Here is a 24,264-nt window from a genome sequence, read left to right on the forward strand (position 1 = left end):
TGAAGAGCCGATTCCGGTGCCTTCACAAGACAGGCGGGTCCCTCCCATATGCACCGGCGAAGGTCTGCAAAATCTTCCTCGTGTGCTGCATGCTGCACAACATGGCAGTGGTGAAGGCAGTGGCACTCATCCTGGAGCAGCATGAGCAGGAACATCCACCCGTGGAGGATGAAGGGCTTGGTCACGAGGCAAGTAAGGAGGAGGAGGAGGATATCCGGAGTCAGCTCATACGCAACTTCTTCTCATAATGGTGAGTCACTGGGTCTGAGTGTGCACGCCTGGAGCCTTGTGTGGCATGTGTTGCAATGTGTGTGTCTATCTGACTGTATGCTAAGTGACTTAGATGTGTGTTCTGATGTGTCACTCGAGTGATGATGTCATTCCACTCATTTTAGCTGTGACCCTAATTTTTCTAATCGCATGGTGACAACATTATTCCTTTAGAGTAAATGACCATGTATGCGGATAACAATCTTTTAGGTGACTTCTTGTGTGTCTGTCATCCACAGGTTCTTGCGCATGTTGTCTGGTCGTGTCATCGTTGGCCTCCTGCTATTCCTCATGAGTATTGCAATGTGTGCTGAATCAGCGTTCCATGCACGGACATGGGGAAAAGTCATTTTGGGTGAGGATTGCAGCAAGGCATTTTGGGGGTGTTACGTGTTTGGAATGTGTGGGGACTGCTCCTGTGCATGTTGGGTTACCATGCATACATGTCGACTCACCATGGGGCACATGACATGTAGCATGACTCTCATTAATTGATAGTCAACCTTCGTGACAGTCATCTCTAATGGTTTGTGGATTCTGATGAAGGCATCAATGTGTGTATAACTTCCCTCAGAAACATACGGGATGCTATGGGTGGACATGGTGTGGGACATCCCCATAACAGGCTCAATGGGGAATTGCAGCCTCTCCGTGTACAGCAGGGGGTGTTTGGTCATCCCCTTAACTTGTGTGCCAGGCCATTAGGATTTACTACATCTGTGTTGTGAAGGGGGTGTCCAGTGTAGGTCCCACATGTTCAGCCAAATGACCTGTGTGTCCGTTCATATTGATGCATTTCCCTTAGTGTGAGCCTGAGTAATAAAGGGCTTCCTCACCCTCCAAGGTGCCTCATCTCTGTCAATGCAGGTCTCTTGCCACTTTGCATGCAGCATCTCTGGCATAGTTGTCAAAGATTGTGCATATGAGTCTATGTGTAGTTTGGCTACATGCATGCAGTTCTTCATGGGTTAGAATCTCGATTGTGCATGAAGTCCATGGTTGTGTATGTATTTGGGCATGTTGGTCCCCACGACGGGCCATCAACACCTGCTGAGGGTGTGTCTCCTGTGCGCGGCTCGGCCTTCTGTTTCCTGATCCTGTGTCAGTCATCTTTGGTGATTGTGCATCCATTTTCTCTGGGTGTGCCATGGGTAACCGGACACTCCTTCCTTTACATACGCCTGTTGCACTTGTCCTTTCTGAAATCCTTGTCTTTGTGTGCTACTTTTGCCATAGTTTCCAGGACATGCCGTCTGCTGCTGCGGCCCCTGCAGCAAGGGTCCACAAAGTGGCGGGATTCGGCAACACACACGCCTCAAAGATGCTCCTCCCTGCCTCCCTCCACATATTCATTTGGCTGTCATCATCTTGTCTGTGCCACTTTTGCGGCCACGCGGTGCCAAAGGCAGGACCGTCAGCACATTCATTGTGCACATTGCACGATCCTCATGTCCTTGCATGACCCACATCACACAACAGTCTGATGTTGTAGCCACCCTCCAAGCAATGTCTATCCGAAACTCAACCGCCTGCTCTCAGGCATACCCTAAGCGCACACACGACACCTTTGCATGCTGAGTGTGCAACTCCAACTGCATACACAGCGCTGCCCCGCCTTCCAGGCCCTGTCACACCAACCAGATCAAGTCCCTCCTGCTCCACACCGGCTCTGTCCACCAGCAAGGCCATGGGAGTGGGACTCAAGCCTTCAGCATGTGGTATAGTGGCGTCATCTGGCACATGGCCCAGGGATCATCTCTCAGCGTGTCAATCTTCAATGTGTCCAGGACCCCCTCTCCACCATGACATGCGCACACAACATCATCATCATGTTGTATGCCATTGACACCCAGGTGCTCCTCACCCTCACCAAAGACGCAGCCATTGCCAGTTCCAACATTCAAGAAGGCATGAGGTCCGTGGATGAATGGCTGAACATCAGCCACCTGAGGCTGGACTTGTACAGGACTGAGGTAAGCATCTGAGGATTTTCCCCTTACAGCTGGCTCAACTCCTTGTGTCCCACCCGCAGGGGCCCTACACAAGCACCCAGTGGCCACGCACACAAGATGGTGTGCATCATGGATTTGTCACTCACATTTGCCATGCAAATCACCATCATCTGTACCTCATGCTGCAACACCCTCTGCATGATGCACATGATCCTCAGATAGATCCACTCCAAGGAAAGACAGACCATCCCCCAGGTCCACGACCCCAGCCGTGTCAACTACTGCCCCATCCAAACTCACGGAAAACTTGTCCACATCCAGGGTGCATCTGCACAACTCAGCTTCAACATCCCGCACCCCATCAACATCACCGTCCACCTGAGATAGCTGCAAGGGATCACTGTGTGCTGCAGGATGACCTTCACACTCCTCACACACACTCAGGAGGCAGTCAACAACCCCAGACCCCAAAATCAACCTTGTACGTCTGTCATCCAAGACCCTGTTGGCCCAACTCTATGCATCCGAACTTGGCCTGGCCACCATTCTTCACATCCACAACACTCCAGCATGAAGGAGATGGTTCTCACGCCTGGACAAACATACCTGGGACTCCCTCCCCGGGAACCTCCACATGAGCCATGACCTCTAGGCCTTCATCATCCTCTTCCTGATTGGTGTGTCCGCACAGTATTTCAAGCCCCCCCTCAGCAGCTTGAGGCAATCACGGGTGAGTATGGGCTCCCAGGCTGTATCGGATGATACATTGTGACCCATGTGTGTCCTGTACCGGACTCAGATCCCAGGGTATGGATGGCTGGAGTTAATTCAACACTCAGGCATAGCTTGACATTTACCCACACGTATGTTGTGGACTAATGCAAAATGACTGCAACATCTCATGACAAATAAATAGTTTTATTCTCGGTGGGGTGCGTGTTTTGGTAGAAAAAATAAGGTGCTCTACCGGGTGCATAGAATCCAAAGTTCACAGGGGGAGATGGGATCCTTTGCATTTGAAGTCATCAGAGTCCAGACCACAGTGTTGGTCATCATTGGTCAGACTGTGTCCAGCAAGTCCATGTGGCAGAGAATGTCAGTGAATGATGTGCTGCTGTTGCGCATGAAGGCAAGGTGCCAGGCCAGGTGACCTGGGAGATGTGGATGATCTGTTGCCTCTCACGGTCTTTTCCGTGGACGACCCACCTTCCTCCGGGGACCCTCAGATGCAGGCCTTGACGATGCTTGGGACGCTCCGTCGGACGAATCCTCCTCCTCCTCCTCCCTCCCTGTGGCTGGTGCTTGTCTGCGCCTGGTGTCACAGGGAGGGTTGCCCATGTTGTCGGCGATCCGACGGAGTGAATGGCTTATGTCCCTTTGCACCGCCAGGAGCTCAGCCAGTCTTGCCTCCATCCGTCCTTGGTGTTGTTGTTGACTGGCGTGTTGCTCGGCCTGCTGATTCTTAATGTCTGTGAGGGTCGCCACTACCTGACTGATGGCCCTGGTGTCACGCCGGTATGCCTCCATGATGTTGCGTACGTGTGACATACCGTTCCCTTCAGCTGTCTGGTCAGGTTCTCGCCTCCGCCTGCCTCCACTCCCACCACCCCTGCCCACACGAGCCTGGCCTGCTGTTGTGGGCACATCGGGTCTACGGGACCCCTGAGGGATGGCAGTGTCGGTGTTGGCTGCCTCCTCCTGGGTGCCCGGCGAACCTTGTCCCTCCAGGTCAGACTGGCTCAGTTGTTCAGTGTGGGCAGGGCTCCTGGGGGTCTCCTGGGATGTGGCAGGAATGGGGGTGGTGGTTGGCACAGATGAACCTGAAGCAGGTGCTGCAGGGGCTTGGACACCAGAGGGGCCAGGTGGGTTGGGGTCATCCACGGAGTGTTGTGAGGTGTCACTGCCGGTGGGATCCGGTTCCTCCCGAGCCTGGGACTGTGGTACTTCCCCCCCCATTGTTGGGGGGAGATCCATGACGTTGCCCTGTGTGAGAGAGAGACAATGTTAATGCTGTTTAATGCGACATCCATGTTTCATACATATTCTAGTTGCCACAGTTCCTCCAGGTAGTTGTATGTGCCTAGCATTCACATCAATGTTCACTTGTGGATGGGTATGTTGCAGGGGACTAATTGAAATGTTCTCCAGGGTGTTTGACATGTCAAATTTGGGCTTGGATGCTTCTTTGGCTGTGGCTTTATCTTGTTGTGTCACATGTCCATTGTGAGAGTGGGTAACTCCATTGGCTGCCCCGGGGGTGTGTGCTTGTGTAAGGGGTGAGTGATCATCCCTCAGCCCGACACTGTTCAACATCCACATGGCCCCCCTCACACAAGTGGCCCGCCACCACAACCTCAAAAACATCTCCTACGCCGATGACACCCAGCTCATCTTCTCCCTCACCAAGGACCCTCACACCACCAAAACAAACATCCACAAGGGCTGAGGGCCATCGCCGACTGGATGCAGAGCAGCCATCTGAAACAGAACTCGGACCTCATCCTGGGACCCACACCCTCAGCCTGGGATGACTCCTGGTGGCCGAATGCTCTGGGGACAGCACCGACACCCACCCACCACGCACGCAACCTAGGATTGATCCTCGCATCCTCCCTCTCCATGTCCAAGCATGTCAATGCCGTCTCCTCCTCCTGCTACGACACCCTACACACGCTCCGCCGGATCTACTGGTGGATCCCGACCGAAACAAGTAGCACAGTGACACAGGCCCTCGTCAGCAGCTGACTGGACTACGGCAATGCACTCTACGCAGGACTCCCATCCACACACCAACGGCGGCTACAACGCTTCCGAAACGTCTCCGCACGACTGATCGTCAACACCCCCCGCCACAGCCACATCACCCCCCTCCTGAGTGACCTGCACTGGCTCCACATTGACAAGAGGAGCACCTTCAAGCTCCTCACCCACGCACACAAGGCACTCCACAACGCCGGACAAGCCTACCTGAACATCAGACTCAGCTTCTACACCCCCACCCGCCAGCTCCGCTCCGGCAGCCTCGCCCTCGCAGCTATCCACCGCATCAAACGTACGACCGCCTGCGGGAGATCCTTCTCCAACCTCGCCGCCAAGACCTGGAACACCCTCCCAACCTACCTACGACTGACCCAAGACCTACTTGCCTTCAGATGACTCCTCAAGACCTGGCTCTTCCAGCAGTAGTAGAACTCCCCCCCCCCTAGCGCCTTGAGACCCTCACAGGTAAGTAGCGTGCCTTACAAGTACCCTGATCGATTGTTGATTGATTGACAGTGCCTGCTGGTGGGTGTAGTGTGATTTGGCAGTGGGTCTCCCAGGTGATGTATCTGTCCCCCCATGGAGCATGCTGCCATGTCAGTGAGTGTGAGTTCCTGTCCTAGATATCTGAGCTGGTTGTGTTTGTGTTAGATTTTGCTGTTGTCACAGGAGGGCCTTGTGCTGCCTACAGCAGGGCCAAGTGTCAGCTACCTTGTCAGTACTTTGCCAGTCCCTGTGCATTGCGCATGGTGCATGGGTATGTACCTGGGCCATATGGGCTGAGGGCAATGGTGTCTGTTTCTGAGTTGTACAATATGTTTAGTGATCCCCACCCTTCCAGCATCCCGGACATCCAGTCTTGGGTTTGTGGTTTATGTAGGCTGGGACATGGCATGGCCTTGCTTTGTGAATGGGGCATACACATGTTAGTGGCATGAGCATTGTTTTTGAGTGTGGTTGTGTCTGGTGAGGGCTTGGGGGTAGGTGAGTGCATTTGTTGTAGTTGGGGTGTGGATGAAATTACCCCCATGTTACGTAAGTTGTTTGTGTACTCACCAGGCTCGGCAACTCCTTCGACTCCGTGTACTCCCACCGGCGGAAGCAGGGCCATCACCTTCTCCTCCCAGGGATGGTAATGTACCGGTCTGCGGGGCAGCCCACCTCCTGTGATGTTACTCTGGGCGTAGTCCTCGTTCATTTTGCGCTTGACTGCCCTCCGCAGATCGTACCACCTGGCTTGGCATTAATTCCTGGTCCTTCTGATGGGCGCAACAGCATTCACCCGATCGACGATCCTCTGCCACATGCGTGATTTTTCGGCTATGCTGGTCTGTCTGACCAATGTTCCAAAGAGCTGTGGCTCGACTCTGATGACTTCGTTGACAAGGATGTCCAGCTCCTCCCTTGTGAACTTTGGATTCTTGTCTGTGGGCATGGTGTGGGGTGTGGGTGTGGATGGTTGTGGGTGTGTGGGTGTGAATGTGTAGGTGTGTGTGTGAATGTGTAGAGGGAGTATGTGTGAAGGAGGTTGTGTGAAGGTGTGTAAGTTAAGGTGTATGGGTGCAGTTGTTTGTGTGTGGTGTCTGTCAGCAGTGGGTCTGTTGCAAAGGCTCATGGTTGATGAGTGTGGGCCCTTTTTATTGGTCCATTTGTGGGTGTGGCTGGGTTTGAAATATTGGTGGGTGTGTTATCAGAGGTGGTTGTGAGTTTGGGCGTCTGTTTGCCTGTTTGGATGTGCCAGGTCAGTCTTTTAGATGTTTTTTGTACTGTAGACGTGCTTTGTGGTGTTGTGCGAGTCGAATTAACCCTCCTTGTGCTGTTTTACAGTGTCCTGGTTCTGTACGAGTCGTTTTAGCGTATGTAAGGTGCGTACATACGCAATGTTGTTGTACAGTGCTCACATATGCAATGTTGTTGTACGGTTCGTACATACGCGATGCTGGGGTACGGTGGTGGGGTACGGTGCGTCCAAGTACGGGGCTGGGGTACGGTGTTGGGGTACAGTGCATACAAGTAGGGCGCTGGGGTAGGGCGCTGGGGTACGGTGCGTCCAAGTCCGGGCCTGGGTTACGGTGCTGGGGTACGGTGCGTCCAAGTAGGGGCATGTTGTACGGCGCTGGGGTACGGTGTGTCCAGGTACGGGCCTGGGGAACGGTGGTGGGGTATGGTGCATACAAGTAAGGTGCTTGGGTACGGTGTTGGGGTACGGGGCTGGGGTAGGGCGCTGGGGTACGGTGCGTCCAAGTCCGGGCCTGGGGTACGGCACTGGGGTACGGTGCGTCCAAGTAGGGGCATGGGGTATGGCGCTGGGGTACGGTGCGTCCAAGTACGGGGCTGGGGTACGGTGGTGGGGTACAGTGCGTACAAGTAAGGGGCTGGGGTACGGCGCTGGGGTACGGGGCTGGGGTAGGGCGCTGGGGTACGGTGCGTCCAAGTACGGTGCTGGGGTACGGTGCGTCCAAGTAGGGGCATGTTGTACGGCGCTGGGGTACGGTGTGTCCAGGTACGGGCCTGGGGAACGGTGGTGGGGTACGGTGCATACAAGTAAGGTGCTTGGGTACAGTGTTGGGGTACGGGGCTGGGGTAGGGCGCTGGGGTACGGTGCGTCCAAGTCCAGGCCTGGGGTACGGCACTGGGGTACGGTGCGTCCAAGTAGGGGCATGGGGTATGGCGCTGGGGTACGGTGCGTCCAAGTACGGGGCTGGGGTACGGTGGTGGGGTACAGTGCGTACAAGTAAGGGGCTGGGGTACGGCGCTGGGGTACGGGGCTGGGGTAGGGCGCTGGGGTACGGTGCGTCCAAGTACGGGGCTGGGGTACGGTGGTGGGGTACAGTGCGTACAAGTAAGGGGCTGGGGTACGGCGCTGGGGTACGGGGCTGGGGTAGGGCGCTGGGGTACGGTGCGTCCAAGTACGGGGCTGGGGTGCGGTGGTGGGGTACGGTGCGTACAAGTAAGGGGCTGGGGTACGGTGGTGGGGTACGGTGCGTCCAAGTAGGGGCATGGGGTACGGCACTGGGGTACGGTGCGTCCAAGTACGGGGCTGGGGTACGGTGCGTACAAGTAGGGGCATGGGGTACGGCGCTGGGGTACGGTGCGTCCAAGTACGGGGCTGGGGTATGGTGGTGGGGTACGGTGTGTACAAGTAAGGGGCTGGGGACAGTGGTGGGGTACGGTGCGTACATGTACGGGGCTGGGGTACGGTGGTGGGGTACGGTGTGTACACGTACGGGGCTGGGGTAGAGTGCGGACATGGGGGGTACGGTGCAGACATATGGGGGGGGGGGGCAGTACGACTCGTATCCCGGGCACAAGTTTACCCGGATACGTGTGGTACGGCGTTCGATCCGTACGCGGCCTTTTCCATGCGCTTGTGTTTTCGGACGGCCGGTATGGATCGTACTTGCACGCTCGGACTTCAGTTTTACGATTTGTATGTAAAACTGTCCGGGGACGTCTCGTAGACTTTTCCCGAAGTCATTCGTATGGATTTTTCACGTACGAATCGTACTTCGCCGTTTGTACGGGACTTGTACGATTCGTACGTAAAAAACATACGGATACGAGACGTACGGTAATTTTTTTTAACGGGTTGGAATCGGCATCTTTATAATTACATTTAATAATTATTTATTAATATCATTAAGTTAATATATATAAAAAAAATATTATGCATGTTTAATACTTTTATACATTACATTTATTATTTTTTAAATTCTTTTTTTTAATCATTCTAACTATGTTTTATTTAATTATATTTATAATTTAATCAATTTTATATTATTTTTAAGACATTAAAAAATTGATATTTTATACAACTATATTTTTGACAACGATATTTTGGATTCAATATTTTGGTACTTACCTTTATGGCGATAAGAAGTCGATATTTTGTCCATCGATATCTTGGACATGATATTCTGGTACCTCGATATTTTGACTGATGATATTATGTCAGTGATCCACATATAGCATATTGCTGTATGAACTTCAGCCTATCCTCATCCTCCCTTTTAGTGGCCAATCACACAATATGCAAGCTAAAACATACAAATGATCATTACCAGTCCTGTCCATGCCATTGGCCATGTGTACCCCCAGAGAAGTTGAATCAGCAAGCACAGGGAGCAAGTTCCTCTGGTAGACTTTCTGGAATAGGAGGCCAGTGCTGCTGCTATCCATGCCAATGCTGCTGCTGTTCTATTTGGTTGCATCGCTTGAATTTAACTTGTAGGTATAGCAATCTTTTCCTTGGGAGGCTCTGTGGACAATACAGAGTGCCTTAAACATTGCCCTTCAAGCTATAGGTAGCCAGTGGAGTAATTGCACGACAGGAGTCACGCTTTCTCTTGGGTTAAGGCACAGTAGAAGCCTTGCAGTAGCATTTTGGTTGAGTTGTATTTTACGTATGAAGAATGCAGGTGCACAAGATATAGTCTGCTAGCATAGTCAAGCTTACCGATTAGGAGAGTGAGGATTGCTTGCAATTTATGTTGGTACGCAAGGTAAAGGAAGAGGCAAGGTAGTGTTTTCATGGTGTAGAAGACACTCTTTGTGCCATTGTTAATATGCAGTATCAGGGGTAGGTCAGAATCCATGGTTACTTCTAGGTTTCTAACTTTTTTTGATGTATTGTTGTTAGAGGGGCTTCAAGTTCCTTATGCCTATACAACCCTGGCTGGTACTTTTGCCATTGTCTGCAGCCCAAAATCTGTGTGTTTGTGGTTTTAACCGTTAGATGGTTACTCATTATCCAAGTGTGTGTTTTCTATCTTACAGGAAGCGCCACTAAACAGGGTTTGTAACGCAACACCCCAGGGCAGACCCTTCCAGTCCACACTCTCTTCTGCAGTGGAGTTGCTATGTACTCCATCAAAATCTTGGGATGGACAGTAGAAATATTACTTCTTATCAAGAAAAGACTTTCCAGCTTGATAAAGATAGAAATACAAGCTCACTGTTGCAACAACAAAGGTAGGAGTTTTCATCAGTGGTGGTTTGAAAAGTCTTTCTGCAAAAAAGGGGTTAAATGATTAATTGTGCAAGAAAAAGTTCCAGACGTACCGTTCAAGAGAGTAAATTCTGAATATTTTATCATTGGGACAGAACTTCGGAGCATTATTTCTTTCCAGTGGTAAATAGTGTTTGCACTTAAAGGTTTTCTGTGTGTCACTCCTTAAGGTCAGCTTTTATGGCTAGTTGGGCTGATGATCAAAGTCGAGCCTCAAACGCAACCAACTGTCCTTCAGGCTATATGGCATGTTTTGTGTCTTGAGGATATGCAAAGGTGCCTTTAGTTACATACATTGGCAAAACCAGTAGGTCTCACCTTTGGGCGTTAGGCAACACTGCAGCATAGTCAAAAGGTTTTTTTTTTAAACAGAGGGGCCAGCAGCAACTTGCTGCCCAGCCCTCTGTGAAAAACAAAAACAATTTATAAAAAATGAAATAGGACCATTGTAATAGGCAGTGGAGACAGAGGAGCGGATCGGGGATTGAGAGGAGGGTTTAAGTAAAAATAAAGGTTGAGGGAGAGGAGGAGGGAAAAAGCAGAACACCATTCAGAAACCAATTAGAGCAAGCAAAAAACAACCAAAAAAACTGTTTGTGGTCATCAAGCTTCAATGAAACAGTCAACCTAACCTTTCCTCATTGGGTCCAGGTCCGCAGCCTAACTGCGAAGAATTTACTGACTTCTTCTCTTATAAGACTACTAAGATCAAAGCTGAACTGCGGTCAGCCTTGGCGCACCTTTTGATCCCACCTCCTAACACCCTCCTTCCCCCTCGGTCGGATGTCGTCCTGCCCGCTCGGCTCTGCCCCCCCTCCAAAAATACAACGCCTCTTGGAGCATATTCAAAACTTTGGATGAAAGTACTATAAGCAAAACTCTTGCTACTTTGAAACCATCTAACCATTTCAACGACCCCTTGCCATCGAACTTTTTCTCTGAGATCAGAGCCTCCTTATTCTCGTTCTGGACTGCGATTGTCAATGCTTCACTTTTGCAAGGTTTTATTCCTGACTGCCTAAAGTCTGGGCAGGTTACCCCTATTCTAAAGAAACCATCCACAGATCCCTCTGACCTACACAACTTCTGCCCAATTTCTAACATCCCCATGTTGGCCAAGCTCCTGGAGAAATGTGTGCACGTCCAGCTATGCGACCACATTGAACGATTCCGACTCCTAGACCAATTTCAGTCCAGTTCCCGCCAGGGTCATAGCACAGAATATGCTCTCACTCACATTGAAGATGATGTGCTAAGATTGCTAGATCAAAACAAATCTTGCCTACTGATCCTCGACCTTTCGTAAGCTTTTGATATTGTTAAGCATGACAACCTAATTGACCTCTTGGAGCAAAGGTTTGGGCTTTCTGAGCCTGAACTAAACTGGTTCTCCTCATTTCTCCACAATAGAACCCAAAGCTTCAAGGTGAACCAGTCCCTGTCTCATCCTTCACTGGTCACTCTGGGGGTTCCACAGGGATCTGCACTTTCACCCACTCTCCTCAACCTGTTCATTGAGCCTTTAACAGAAAATCTGAAATCATACAGCATTCACTATCACATGCACGCTGATTATACCCAACTTTTCCGGAAGGTCACCTCCCTTGAGGACATCAGGTCCCTCAACTCAGTCTTACTGAAAACACAAAGCTGGTTGACACATAACCACCTGAAACTAAACACTCTTAAAATGGAATTCCTCTTAATGGCACCACCCAAGCAGTCTCCAGTCATCGAAGAATGGATGAATCAACTAACAGCTCTTAATTGCACGCCACACATCATTGATTCCATAAGCTCATTGGAAATAATGCTAGACAAGAGTCTGAACATGCAGAAGCACATTAGTACACTCACCAAAGGAGCAAACTTCCAACTTAGCATCTTAAGGAAAATAAAACCTTTCCTCCCTTCATATGACTTAAAGGTTGCGGTGCAAGCCCTAGTGATCTCTAAGCTGGATTATGGAAGCGCAACCCATAGCAGCCTTCTTAGATCGAAGACGGCTCCTCTCAGGGCTGCCCTCAATTCTGCTGCAAGGCTCATAAGAGGCTCTAAAAGAAATAATCATATCACGAAAGGGCTGATATCCCTAAATTGGCTCCCAAATGAAGCTAGGATAGAACTACAAATTGCATGTATCGCACATAAAGCCATTCATTTCAACACCCCGATTTACCTCACTCAAAAACTGGAGCTCTCAGGTGGATCTAGATCCTTTAGAAGTACCAGCACATTACTGCTCAAACCACAAAAATTCTGTAAAAAAACATACAATCGAGCCTTCTCGGGTATCGCCCCGAGGACATGGAACTCCTTACCCCCTTAAGTCAGGTAGAATCCGTCTATTGCCTTTTTTAAAAAGGAAGTTAAAGTGATACTGATGAAGACATTTTTGCCATAGAAATGGAGCTTCCAAGGCGCTAGAGGACATCCTAGTTGGTTTGAGACTGTGAAGACTGTTTTGCGGATCTGTTGGTCCTCTGTTAACTCCGCTTATTCTGTTTGCAACTGATATACTGTAAGTGCTTTGATACCCCCTGTGGCCATGTTCGCAACATAGACTGAATTCCTGTACTGCCTTTTTCAAGATTGCAAAAACGATACAGATGAAGAAATGTTTGCCTTTGATTCCTAGCTTCCAATACTCCCTAGGTCTCCCAGTTCCATGAGACTGATGAGATTGTGTTTTGTTTGGTTGTTCTATTTTTACCCCTCGTATCCTTTCTTGACTTATAAACTGTAAAGCGCTCTGATACCCACAGTGGTCATGTTTGCGCTATAGAAAATATTTTAAATAAATAAAAGGGATGAGAGAAGCACACAAGGGAGACAGTAACATAGGGTGAAGGGAGAAGCACATGAGGGAGAATGCAACACGGAACAAGGGGTGGGGAGAAGCCCTGGAGTGAGAGAGAGCAACAAGGAGTGAGGAAGGGCAGGGAGAAGCTCACAAGAGAGAGAATTGGAAAACACATGTTCTCCCATGAAGTGCTTAGCCAACAAGTTCCCTAAAAGTGTACAGTGAAAGGACACAAGTCAGCTAATCAAGAGGGCGGTAAAGAGGCTACGCTCCAGGGGGAGGATAAACACAATATGGAGCATGATGGTCACGAAAAGCCACCAAATCAGAATTAAGGAAATGAGAGTGGCCATTAGGCAAATAATGGTAAGTAATGGGCAGGCTTTAAACCCACTTTAAGTCCTTGGTAAACCAGCAACAGGTTTTTGCAACAAGAAAGCTTGCACTGTCAGGCTGGTGAGAACTAACTAGAGAGATTGCTTACAACAGGAACACCTCTAAGCCATTGAACATACAGAAAGATAAATAGTACCAACAATTCCAAAGAATGTACAAGGTAAATATATTTTCTACAAACCAACAAAGTAACCACAACTTCACAAGTACAGGAAAATCAGCCCTGGAGGAGTAAGGGGTGGTGTCATTGAATACTGCCCTCTTCAGACATGCTGGAAACAAACGTATCATCATATTGTTAACATAATTGGCTCTCAAGCAAACCGAACATGTTGACAGTCTAGAGATGTACCACGTTTCCAGGAAATGTCACAAGGAGCTATATTTAAAAGAAAAAACATGCCCAAATTGGGAAACATATGACCAATGTAACCTTTCTGAAATTAACTAGTGAAGCCTGGAATAAGTCTGATCATGAGTGTCTATTTAAATTGAAGTTCCTGCTTAAACTAGAGGGGGGAAGTCAACCAATAAACATAGAGAGCCATGTCAGTACTGAGCCAGTTTTTTGGCTTGACTATTAGAGTCATTGAAAGACCAGAGCCCTGGATGTGTAGCATGTAAACCGTGCAACTAACATCATCCAACAATATAATAGTGTCTCTTAAAAAATTAAAAAGTATATTTCTATATCAAATATCACTAAATTGAGAGGCAAATATTAAACGTGAACGTTTTTGAATCTTCAAAGTATTGCTGTCTCACACCCCCTGGTGACAATGCCGTTAGTGAAACAAGAAACAGGTTGGGTTGTCATGTGCAATAAATGTCCTATGAAATTAAATATTTGTCTAGGATCACACAATTTGGTCAAGCAGAGAAACCAGGATTGGTCCTGTTTTTTAGTTCTATACAGAGATAGTGCATGTGCTGTTGCTTGCAAGACTTTGTTAGCTTATAGTGGGCTTAGAGCCCACCAATTACTTACCATTGATTGGCTTACTCATTACTGTAATTTCCTTGCTCCTCTTTGGTCAACACATGTCGGCTTCAATTCTTTTTCGTGTGTTTGCCCTTCCCCAGGCGCATGTCCAAAGCACTTGTGTCCTTCGACTGCTCGCGCTTTCAGAGCCACTTTTTTCTTTTAGTGTTCCTCCATTGTCAACAGATTGCTCCCAGGGCTTCCCTCAAACCTTCTGTTGTCCGTGTTGCACTCCCACCACCATTTCCATCCGTCAATGCTGCCTTCTGACCCCATTTTCTCCTGCCTCCCAGCTCCCATCCAGCATTGACCACATCATAGCATTTTTCCCCCACATTTTCTGGTTTCTGAGTTCCCCTCTCCCACTCGCCCTCCATCAAAGTTGCCCGCTACTACACTGGCAGCAAAAAAGATAAAGTGATAGATCACGGGGAGGCCTGACCGCGGTATAGTGCTTTTCTTTTCACTTTCAACTACGCTTTCCCCAGTGACTAAGCTGTAGAAAAGAAGGAATTCACAGATTGCACTGGCTGTAAAAAGACCAAAGGGTGGGTTTCCCAAGTGTCATAGATCTCTCTCAAAAATGTAAATGTAAATGTAAATGTTGTAGACTTGTAAAGCGCACAGCTGCCCCAGCAACGGGGCGTCCCGGCGCTGTAGACCGCTGGGGAACCCGTCCTGGCTATCCCTGTGAGATGGTCCCTTTCTGGGTATCTCCAAGGTGAAACCAGGCATCCCCGGCGTCTGTGGGGGGCCGTTGTAGAGATGAGGCAAGCTTAATGCCCAGAGTTGCCGAGTGTGTTCCTGGTTAGAGTAGGTACCGAGGCGAGAATTATCGAGTCCGTTTTGACCCTGGTCCACGACTAGCAGATGTCAACAGGTTGAGCATTTCGGTCCTCACAATATCTGTCCCAGCCAGATGGGTCGCTACCTCCATATTACTGTTACCAAGGACTCCCAAACATTGCTGAACAGCTTTGCACCAAAGACTCTTGGAACCTCAGCTTACGCCATGCCTCATTACCAGTGTCTCATGGGAAACTAGTTACCTATGAATCCGTTACTGATTTTGCTTTGCTTCTGTCGACAGCTGCATTCTGAACTTATGTGGGGGCTCCATACAAACCATCAAATAAAATGAAAGATAGATAAGCATGTCACCTCCATCATACAGCCGATTATTAAAATGGGCACAAAATATCTGTGATTGTTGAACCTCTTTGAGAGCTGTTCAACATGTATTTGTTAATAGTTTTTAAAAAAACGATTGGCATTTGTAATCGTGTATATTTATACATTTGTGAACAAGAATTAAGTAACCAGTAAGTGTGGAGCGCAGTTTGGTTAAGTATTACCCAGTCGGGCAACAAGCCTTTGTCAGCCAAGTTTTATTACAATAAATTTATAATCAGGGCAAGCAATCATATTTGAAGTTATAATCCAGAAGGGGGGTTGCTGCGACCTTCTCAGTGTTCCCGTGTGAGAGATATCTTATTAATGTCCCTCCCTTCATCCATCTAGAGTGTGTATTATATGCGCTATTACTCAGTCCCGGGGGCTTGCTGGTCAATAGTTTATGACGTGAGATCTATTGGCTATTCCCTAATTCTGTCATGCCGTAAGTAACCTTACTTAATAAAACAATTAACTTTACGAATAAAACATCTTCAACTAATGCATGCGGGTGTCTCTGTCTCTGTTACCCTCGGTGTAAAGGTGATGTATCGTTCTTTTCCCAGCAGGGTGGGGCCGGACTAGTATATATTATTGCCAGGTAAGTCCCAATGTCAGTCCAGACGCCTGTGGCAATGAAGGGGGGGAGAGCAGGCAAGGGGACCAGTATCATGACGTCTCAGATCTAGAAGCCAGGACGTCTCCACCCTGGCAGTCGTCACACATCCTCCCCTTGCTATCTCAACGCCCTTAGCCTCCTACACCGCGGAGGTCTCGTTATCATCATCTTCACTATTAGGGCTGCTCGGATGGTCCCAATTAAATAAGATGTCTCTCCATGCTTCAGCTATTGGGCGCTTACGCAGGCCCCTCAGCTCTTCTCTATTCAGGGCTCTGCCCTCTGCTGCTGCTCATCTAGATACCTCCTGGGCCCATGTGCCAATCTGTGGCCCGTGGCTGATTTCCATGATATCGCGATCCGCCTCTTGGCCAGAGCCGGGGACAAATCAATGAAACGGCTCCCTACCTTGCGTTTAGGAGGTCTAGGATACAGACCAAGGAGGCAGGCCTCCACTGACTGGTCTAACATACGATTTAGCATACCAGTGATTTTAGTCATCACTGCTTCCCAAAATTGTTGTATGAGCGTGCAGCTCCATGTCATGTGACGAAAGTCTGCGTCTAGGTGATTACACCTTGGACATCCTCTAGGTTCTCCTCCAAATGCTGCCTGTATGCGGTGAGGTGCCATATACGTCATGTGGAAGTAATTGAATTGTAGATATTTTAGAAGGGTGTTGCGGGAGATCTTAGGTGATTCTAGTACACGTCGCCATTCTACATCAGTGAGTGCCCTATTGAGGGATCTCTCCCACTTCCCCCTTAATTTTACCATCGAGGACAAGGAAGCTTCCAGAAGTGATGCATAGAACCACTTTATTTGATGCCCGGCTGTGCCCAGCGTTATCAAAGAGTGGAGAACCATGTGTGTGTTCGGCTCCTCTCTCCCTGTGCCCCACAGCCTCTCAAAAGTCCGCACCAACACCTCATACATGAGTAACTGGCCAGCAGGGAGTCTGTATCCCTCCACCAGTTCGGCAAAGGGGACTAAGCATTTGTCTTGGAAATAATCCCCCGTTGTGTCACTCCCTACCTCTGTCCAAAGTGTCAGATGTTCTGTCCCCAAAATAGCCTGGGGTTCTCCATAAGGCAGTCAACACCATAGTTAAGGTCATGTTTTTGTGACAATATTCTGAGCTTATTATTGGCTTCATTTGGCTTAAAGATTTGTGTTCTCCACTGAAAATTGCATGATCACAGGTTTGATTACAAAGCGAAATGCCTTAGCAAATGCTATGCTTTGATATCACAAGAAACGCATCATGGCTAATGGCTGAGAATGCATCCAGTCATTTTGGAGGGCCTTTGGGGGAAATTGCCTACAATCTCAGGACCAGTGAGGTTTTCAGTCTATCAATAAGACTACATGATGGTCATTGAAACTTTGATTTTCCAAAGCTTAATAGGTTGAGCTGTTAGCAGTGGTAGAGAAATTGGGTGGAAGGTCCTGTGAGCTCAGCAGTGTCTACGCATCTTTTTTATGCTCCGCCCGTTTGTTTACACCAATCCCTTCACAAAATGTAATTATTGGCCTCCTTCCAGTCTCTCAGTATCATTGATGCTCTCTCTCAGGGCTCTCCACTCTACATTAGGTCTTAAAAGAGCGCCCATTGTAGTGTAGTTCCTATTTCCCTTATAGGCACTTCACATTGGAATGATATACACTATAGTTGTGGCATCGGACTGAGGTCAGTATGCCTCTATCGAGTACATTAAACTTAATTACTTTGTGTGCCAGCTAACTCAGAGGCCACTAGAAACTCCTTGAATAAACAAGAAGGGAGTAGTTTCTGGCAACCGCATAAACATGACAACTTTGTTTCCCTTAGAATCAAAACATGTCTCAGAATCGTGGAAACAACAGATAACAGTTTCACTCAGTCAATCGTGCACGCTTAGTTTCTTCAGAGTTACACAGAAATAGATAGACGGGCGTTTCAATAAAAAGGATTTATTGAACAGTCTTGTTTCTCGTGTAAGAGATATGAGCTGTTACAATGGCAAGGCAGTATGCGAGATATAATACGTACAGCGTAAGCAGTAAGAAGAAAAAATACTGCAACAGCATTGTCTTCTAGCTATGACATATATTCATATACACATACATAAATAAACATATACACATACATAAAAAGTGGATACTAGTTTGATGCTTCTAATTACTTCTACCCCAGTGTACCTAACCTAAGTGTAGTACAAGGTAAGAAGTAGGTGCTGTATTCTATAGTATGGTATTCTATAGTTTTTTATATGCCAAGAGTACCTCTAGGTTCTAGTCAGCTCCATTCCTTAGAATGAGAGAGGTGGGAATCTCTTTCCAGGTCTCAAACTCTAACACCCCACGAAGGGAGTCAGAACACTGTAAGCTGGATTCTCTGCGAGCAGAGATGACAGCGTCTGGTCAGTGCGTCAGGCGGGGACTCAAATTCCTTCCGAACTTGCTGTGGCGAGCCGTATCGAGCTGTGCAGCCGAGCCGTGGTTTGCCATGGTAAGGTAAGGTATATTTATACCTGGAAAGTGCTTAGGAAAGTTAGCATTGACGTAAAGTGGGGCAGAGGAAGACGTCATGAATGAACCCCTAAGGAATAGCAGTTCATGCATAATAGATGAGTTCTTGAAGAAATCAATAATCCTAGCTAGGGAAAGTCCCAAAGGCTTAAGGGTCTGGTTTCCAAGAACTTTTTGTGACGTTGGGATGGACGGATGTAGGTGACCATGCCTGTATTTGGATAGCATGGCTAATGCCTAAATAAGGACTGGGATTCTATGCCTAAATAAGGGCAATATGAGTTGTGCCTATATAAGGACATGATTTAGGAAAGCCTATATACGGACATCTAAATCGAAACACAACACCATGTCCTCCTTTTATCTCTTAGCCAGACACCACAGGATTTTGCGGCTTTGGGTAGCAAACTTCGTGGCCAAAAATAGCAAATTTGCAGCCCAGGACTTAAAAATGTGTGGTCTTTTTGCAGTGGTCAAAATATGTGGCTGCCACAAAAATACTGCAGACTTGTGCTTTCAAATGGCTGTCAGGGTCCGCAGGGGGCACACAAAGGTGTGAAGCGGGCAGCAGGCTAATTGCTCAGGAGAGGGCGAGGTGCATTTAAAAAACAGAGGAATTTATCACCTCTGCTGCCTGCCTGTTGCTCACCCTCCCTTTAATGGCTCAGTGGCAGCACAGAGCCAGTAAAGAGAGGGTGAGTGCCAGTTTTTTTTTACATATTTTGTGGGCACTTTTGTAAAAATTGCGGCATTTTGTCAAAAGTTCAGATTTCACGCTTTTTCTGCAAATCGCGAAATCCTAGGGGGTCTGCTTAGGGACATTCAAGGTGCAAATGCCCAGGGCCTCATCCTTGTAAGCAATTACAGGAGTCAGTCAGACTCGACCTTTACAAGCAACAGAATCAATCGGTACAACAACAATGAAATTTAACATTTACAACACATCCGTAGTTCTCTAAATCAAACTTCAATCCAGGAAGTAGATGAACAGTGCCCCTTGTGTCTTCCGCCACACACTGATATGCCTCTATTGACACTAGTAGAACTTTCAGAATGCTCATCTATGCTTACCTGCAACATGCACAAGAACACCACCACTGTGACGTCCACAGAGCTCTCACAATGCACCTTCACTCTGACTTGCATTGGGCACTAAATTCTACGTCAGGAACGGAGGGTTCGGATTAAGCTCCTCTTTCTTTACTAGAAACACACAGCAGCCATTCAAACTTTAAACTACATAACCCATGATCCCTCACTGCTCCTTCTCCCCACTAATCACATGGGGTCATGATTGGCTATAAATGTCCATCAGACTATTGTGAGTCCTCTTTCTATGCTGCTGCAGCAGCTAAACTGAATGCATCTTCTAGTCTGTCAATGTCATTGTATTAAAATACATAATATTTTCTTGCAAGTGTTTATTTGGTGTTCCTTGTTAATTGTGGCAATCCAGCTCTCGCGCTCACGGGGGTGTCGCCTTCTAATCATCAACCAGCTGTGGAGCGGGACTAATGCACTCTGCGTGTAATAGAGAGAGAGTTCTCTTTTTATCTCTATGAGCCTCGCGCATGCGCATGAGCGAGAACTGAGCCTTTACCTTCCGACCATCTCTTCACTGCGTCAGGGTGTCTCCCTAGCCCAGTGAACGCCTGACGAGGTGCAAAATCGTTGTAGGGCTTTGCCCTAGTAGAGTTTGGGGTGGCTCCCACCTGTTGAATCTACGCACATAAAGTCTTGCTTGTTAAAATTTAATATACTGTACTTTCACAAGACTCTGTTGGTCTGAGCTCCTACCTGTGGGAGGCTCTAAGATTGTTTTCACCCCTTGGGTATACTCTCCCCTGTTTCGGGATGGTGTACTACGCTGAGGGGGGTGATGATTATATGGAGTATGAAGAGGTGCCTTATGACCCCCATATGGAAAAGCAGTTAGGGGAGGCATTAGATTCACATGTTCAGGACTCTGTGAATGGTGCGTTGATCAAGGTTTTGCAACCCTTTTCTTAACCCTTGCCACGTTATGGGAGGTGTGTTTTGAGAGGTACCTCGGGGGATTCATATGCGCAGGGTTTGGATGTGAGTGAATCAGGCTTAGCCCATGAGTTTGCTTCTAAAAGTTCCTCGGAGGATGAGGTTCTGTCACAAATGGCTTCTTCGATCCTTAGGGACCATGGTCATGGGAGCTCCTTTTTGCGAGGCACATTGGGAACCTCCACGATTTCTACCCTAGGAGTAGCGGATGCATCCTCTCCTCACTCCTCTGAATCAGAAGATGCCCCAAAAAAGCAACAATCTGCGACCAAACGTAAATGTAAGGTGCATCATGTCTTATCTGATGTTCCGATCAATGAGAATTCTCTGTTTGATCCCAGAAATATTGCTCACCCCACATCCACTGAGTGGCTGCCCTGCATGGAGGTGGCACGCTATGTGCAATTTAGTATTCACCAGGGGTTTGAGCGTGAGGTGCACAATACACTACGCTCAGAATGTCCCCACCCATCTCTCATGGGCAAGGTTACAGATACTCTTGAGCTAGATCCCAATATGGCGACGTTTCTGAACAAATTTGCGAAAGAAGGGATTGGACAGAGCCTGACGAAGATGTCAGGACAAACAGTTAGATGTTTCTGGTCCCCTCACCAAAAGTTTAGATTTGGCTGCCTAGGCTAAGGATACTAACACACAATTGGACCCTAATGAGATCCAAGATTTGGCACAACGAGCCCTGTTTCTTGGGCAATGCTAACTGTACCCTATCTACTGAAAGGTGCAAATACTTCCTCATGAGGATTGACCCTTAGTTAGCAGATTTGGCCTCTATGGAGGCTGGGATCTTGGCCAATGAACTACACTTTGGAGACAAGTTTGTGAAAGACCTGACCAAATACGTGTCCACCTTTTCAGCCCTAGATCAGGCTCAGACCTCCCTGAAAAAGGTTTTCAATAGTGATCTTTTTGACTGGGCTGGGTGCTTTCGAGGTCTGGCGCCTGGCTGGTGCTTCTACCAGGCTTCAAGAGGCAATGCACCCAGCGGGTGAGGGGGCGCCCCGTGTCCCAACTTCTATCCCGCCAGCAATAGAGGCAATGGAGGACATGCCCAGAGAGGAGGCTATAAGGGAGGAAATAACACCAATGATGCCACCTATTCAGGGAACGATTCTTCCATCTTCAGAAATTATGGTGGGGGAAGGATTGCATTATTCCTGCACAGTTGGGAGGGCACTAACTCAAGATCAGTGAGTGTTACAGACTGTTCAGGGTTTCCACCTAGAGCTTTATTCCTCCCCGCATAAGGGGAAGCAACCGATATCTCTCCCTTTTTCCCAACAAGAGAACGATTTCATAGATCAGGAAGTGCTTTAGTTATTGCGGAAAGATGCAATAACAGAGACCACCTCTCACCTATACGGTTTTGTCAGCGCAAATATTTTGGTCCCAAAGAAGGATCTGGGTTTCAGTCTGGTGCTGAATCTAAAGGAATTCAAGTTGTGGATTGTGTATCACCATTTCAAGATGGAGAGCATACACCTGTTACACGATCTTTTGCAAGAGGGAGACTGGATGGTTCGGCTCAACCTCAAGAACGAATATTTAGCCGTCCCTATATTCGGCTCCCATCGCAGGTTTTTTCAATTTCATTGGTGCCATCAGTGGTTCAAATTCATCTTCAGCTCCTTGGTGTTTCACCAGGCTTCTTCGGCCAGTGGTTCAATACCACTGAGAACGGGGGCTCGACTGATCACATACTAAAGACGACATACTGATTATGGTGCAGAGCAAAGAATTAGTCCTTCTTCATCTCTCTTGGATGACACAGCCTCTTCAGGATCTGGGGTTCGTCATCAACCCAGAAAAGTCGATCATGCTTCCCACAAAGATGATGGAGTTTCTGGGGTTTCAGGTGGATAGCATTCTGGCCCAACTCTTTCTACCCCTGAAAAAGTGGAAAAAGTGGATTTCTGCCAAGAAAGAGTTGAGGAAAGTGCTTGCCTCTCTGACTATATTGTTGAGGATTTTGGCTTGTCTGGTAGGACTGTTGGCGTCCTCCAGTCACATGAGTATTCCGGGTGCCCTCCATTATCGGGCTCTGCAACACTTGAAGATAATGCATCTTCGCAGGGGTTTGGATTGTTCGCAACAGATTGTTCTGTCGGAAGAAGCCAGGACGAAGATGTCCTGGTGGTTGAAACATATGGATGCCTGGAACAGCAAGGCCATAATTGCCTCCATTCCAGAAGTGGTAATAGAATGCGATGCCAGTTGGTAGGGCTGGAGAGCCCTTTGTGGCTCAGTGACAACGGGATGCAGGTGGCCTCCGGAGGAGTTGCATCTTCTTATCAACTGTCTGGAACTCCTGGCGGGCTGATTCACAGTTTGCACTCTATGCCCAAGCAGACCGAGTTGTTGCATCTTGTTGAGGATAGACAACATATCGGCGGTCTGGTATATCAATCGGCTGGATGGGATGAGATCTTGTTTTCAAGTGGCGATTGCCATGGACGTTTGGCATTATTGTCTACAACATAATATATCGGTGGCAGCAGAATACATTCCAGACAAGTCCAATGTGGTGGCAGATTGGAACTCTTGTTTCCTCCACGACTCTAGTGACTGGAGGCTTTACCCTGAGATATTCCATCTTCTGAATTTGCACTTGGGTCCTTGCATGATCGAACAGTTTGCCTCCCGACTGAATGTGCAACTTCTCTTTTACAGTTGGAGGCTGGATCCACTAGCGATCAGTTTGGATGGCTGTCTTCAGTCATGCTCGATGGGTCTGCTCTATCCATTTCCTTCTTTCACTATGATACAGAGGGCTCTCTCACGGATGAGTCTACCAAGGGCGGAGTTGGAAAGCACATTCCTGGTTTCCAGTGGCCATGATCCTGACTTGCGCGCCTCCAGTGCATCCTCTCTCCTTCCCACATCTTCTCTTGGATCCGATGGGCTTGCCACATCCACTGGTGATGCAGGGGCAGTGTACCTCCTGGCCTGGAGACTTTCCAACAGCGCTGGCAAGTGCCAGGAGTTTCGCAGAATACTTTGTTCTTCCTGTCACAATCTTGGGCTCCCTCTACACACAAATGTTATTAGAAAGCCTAGTGTAGATGGGTTGGTTGGTGTAATGAGTGGTGTGTGGATCCCATGGGATCCGAGATAGATATGATTGTGAATTTTCATTCAGCTATTGCTATTCAGGGCCTGGCTTATAGGACTGTAAACAATTTCTGTTCAGCCCTTTCAGCAAGGCATCCCCATCTGGATGGTAAAACGTGAGATGAGCAGCCATTCGTTTGCAAACTGTTGCAAGGGATTCGGATGGTTCGACCACCTCGGCCTAAGTATTCCATGGTGTGGGATGTGAATGTGGTGTTACATTTCCTTAGAGGGTGGCCCGCGAATGAGGATCTTTCCTGTAAACAGTTGTCAGCGAAAATCGCTCCCCTCTTGTTTCTGATTTCTTGTCGACGGGTTTCAGATGTGAAGGCCTTGGATTCAAGAGGTAGAGTACATACTCTTTTGGGGGTTTCCATTACTATCTCTAGACGTACTAAAACTGGTTCCAGATGTTATGTTATGTTATGTTATGTTATGTTATGTTATGTTATGTTATGGGGGATTTGTAAAGCGCACGGCTATCCAGAAGAGTGTCCCGGAGCTAAAGAAGTACCTTGTGAGAGGAGAGATCCTGAAAACGTCCAATCCAACCCAGAAAAGTTATTGATGGAACATCCAGGTCTTAAGTTGGCGTCTAAAACTAAGGAGTTCAGGTTCAAGTCTGAG

The 24,264-nt window shown here is 48.1% G+C and overlaps 1 long non-coding RNA gene across 1 annotated transcript in view; it reads left to right on the plus strand.

Moving 5' to 3' along the window:
* Nucleotides 1-24,264, plus strand: part of LOC146856249 (uncharacterized) — a 292,741-nt gene that overhangs the window by 137,776 nt on the left and 130,701 nt on the right. Inside the window, exon 2 of the long non-coding RNA XR_014981450.1 lies at nt 9,759-9,953. This is a non-coding gene — a long non-coding RNA (uncharacterized LOC146856249). The remainder of the gene's footprint in view (nt 1-9,758; nt 9,954-24,264) is intronic.

Source organism: Triturus cristatus, chromosome 4_1 (genome assembly GCF_964204655.1).
Source record: "Triturus cristatus chromosome 4_1, aTriCri1.1, whole genome shotgun sequence".
NCBI lineage: Eukaryota > Metazoa > Chordata > Amphibia > Caudata > Salamandridae > Triturus > Triturus cristatus.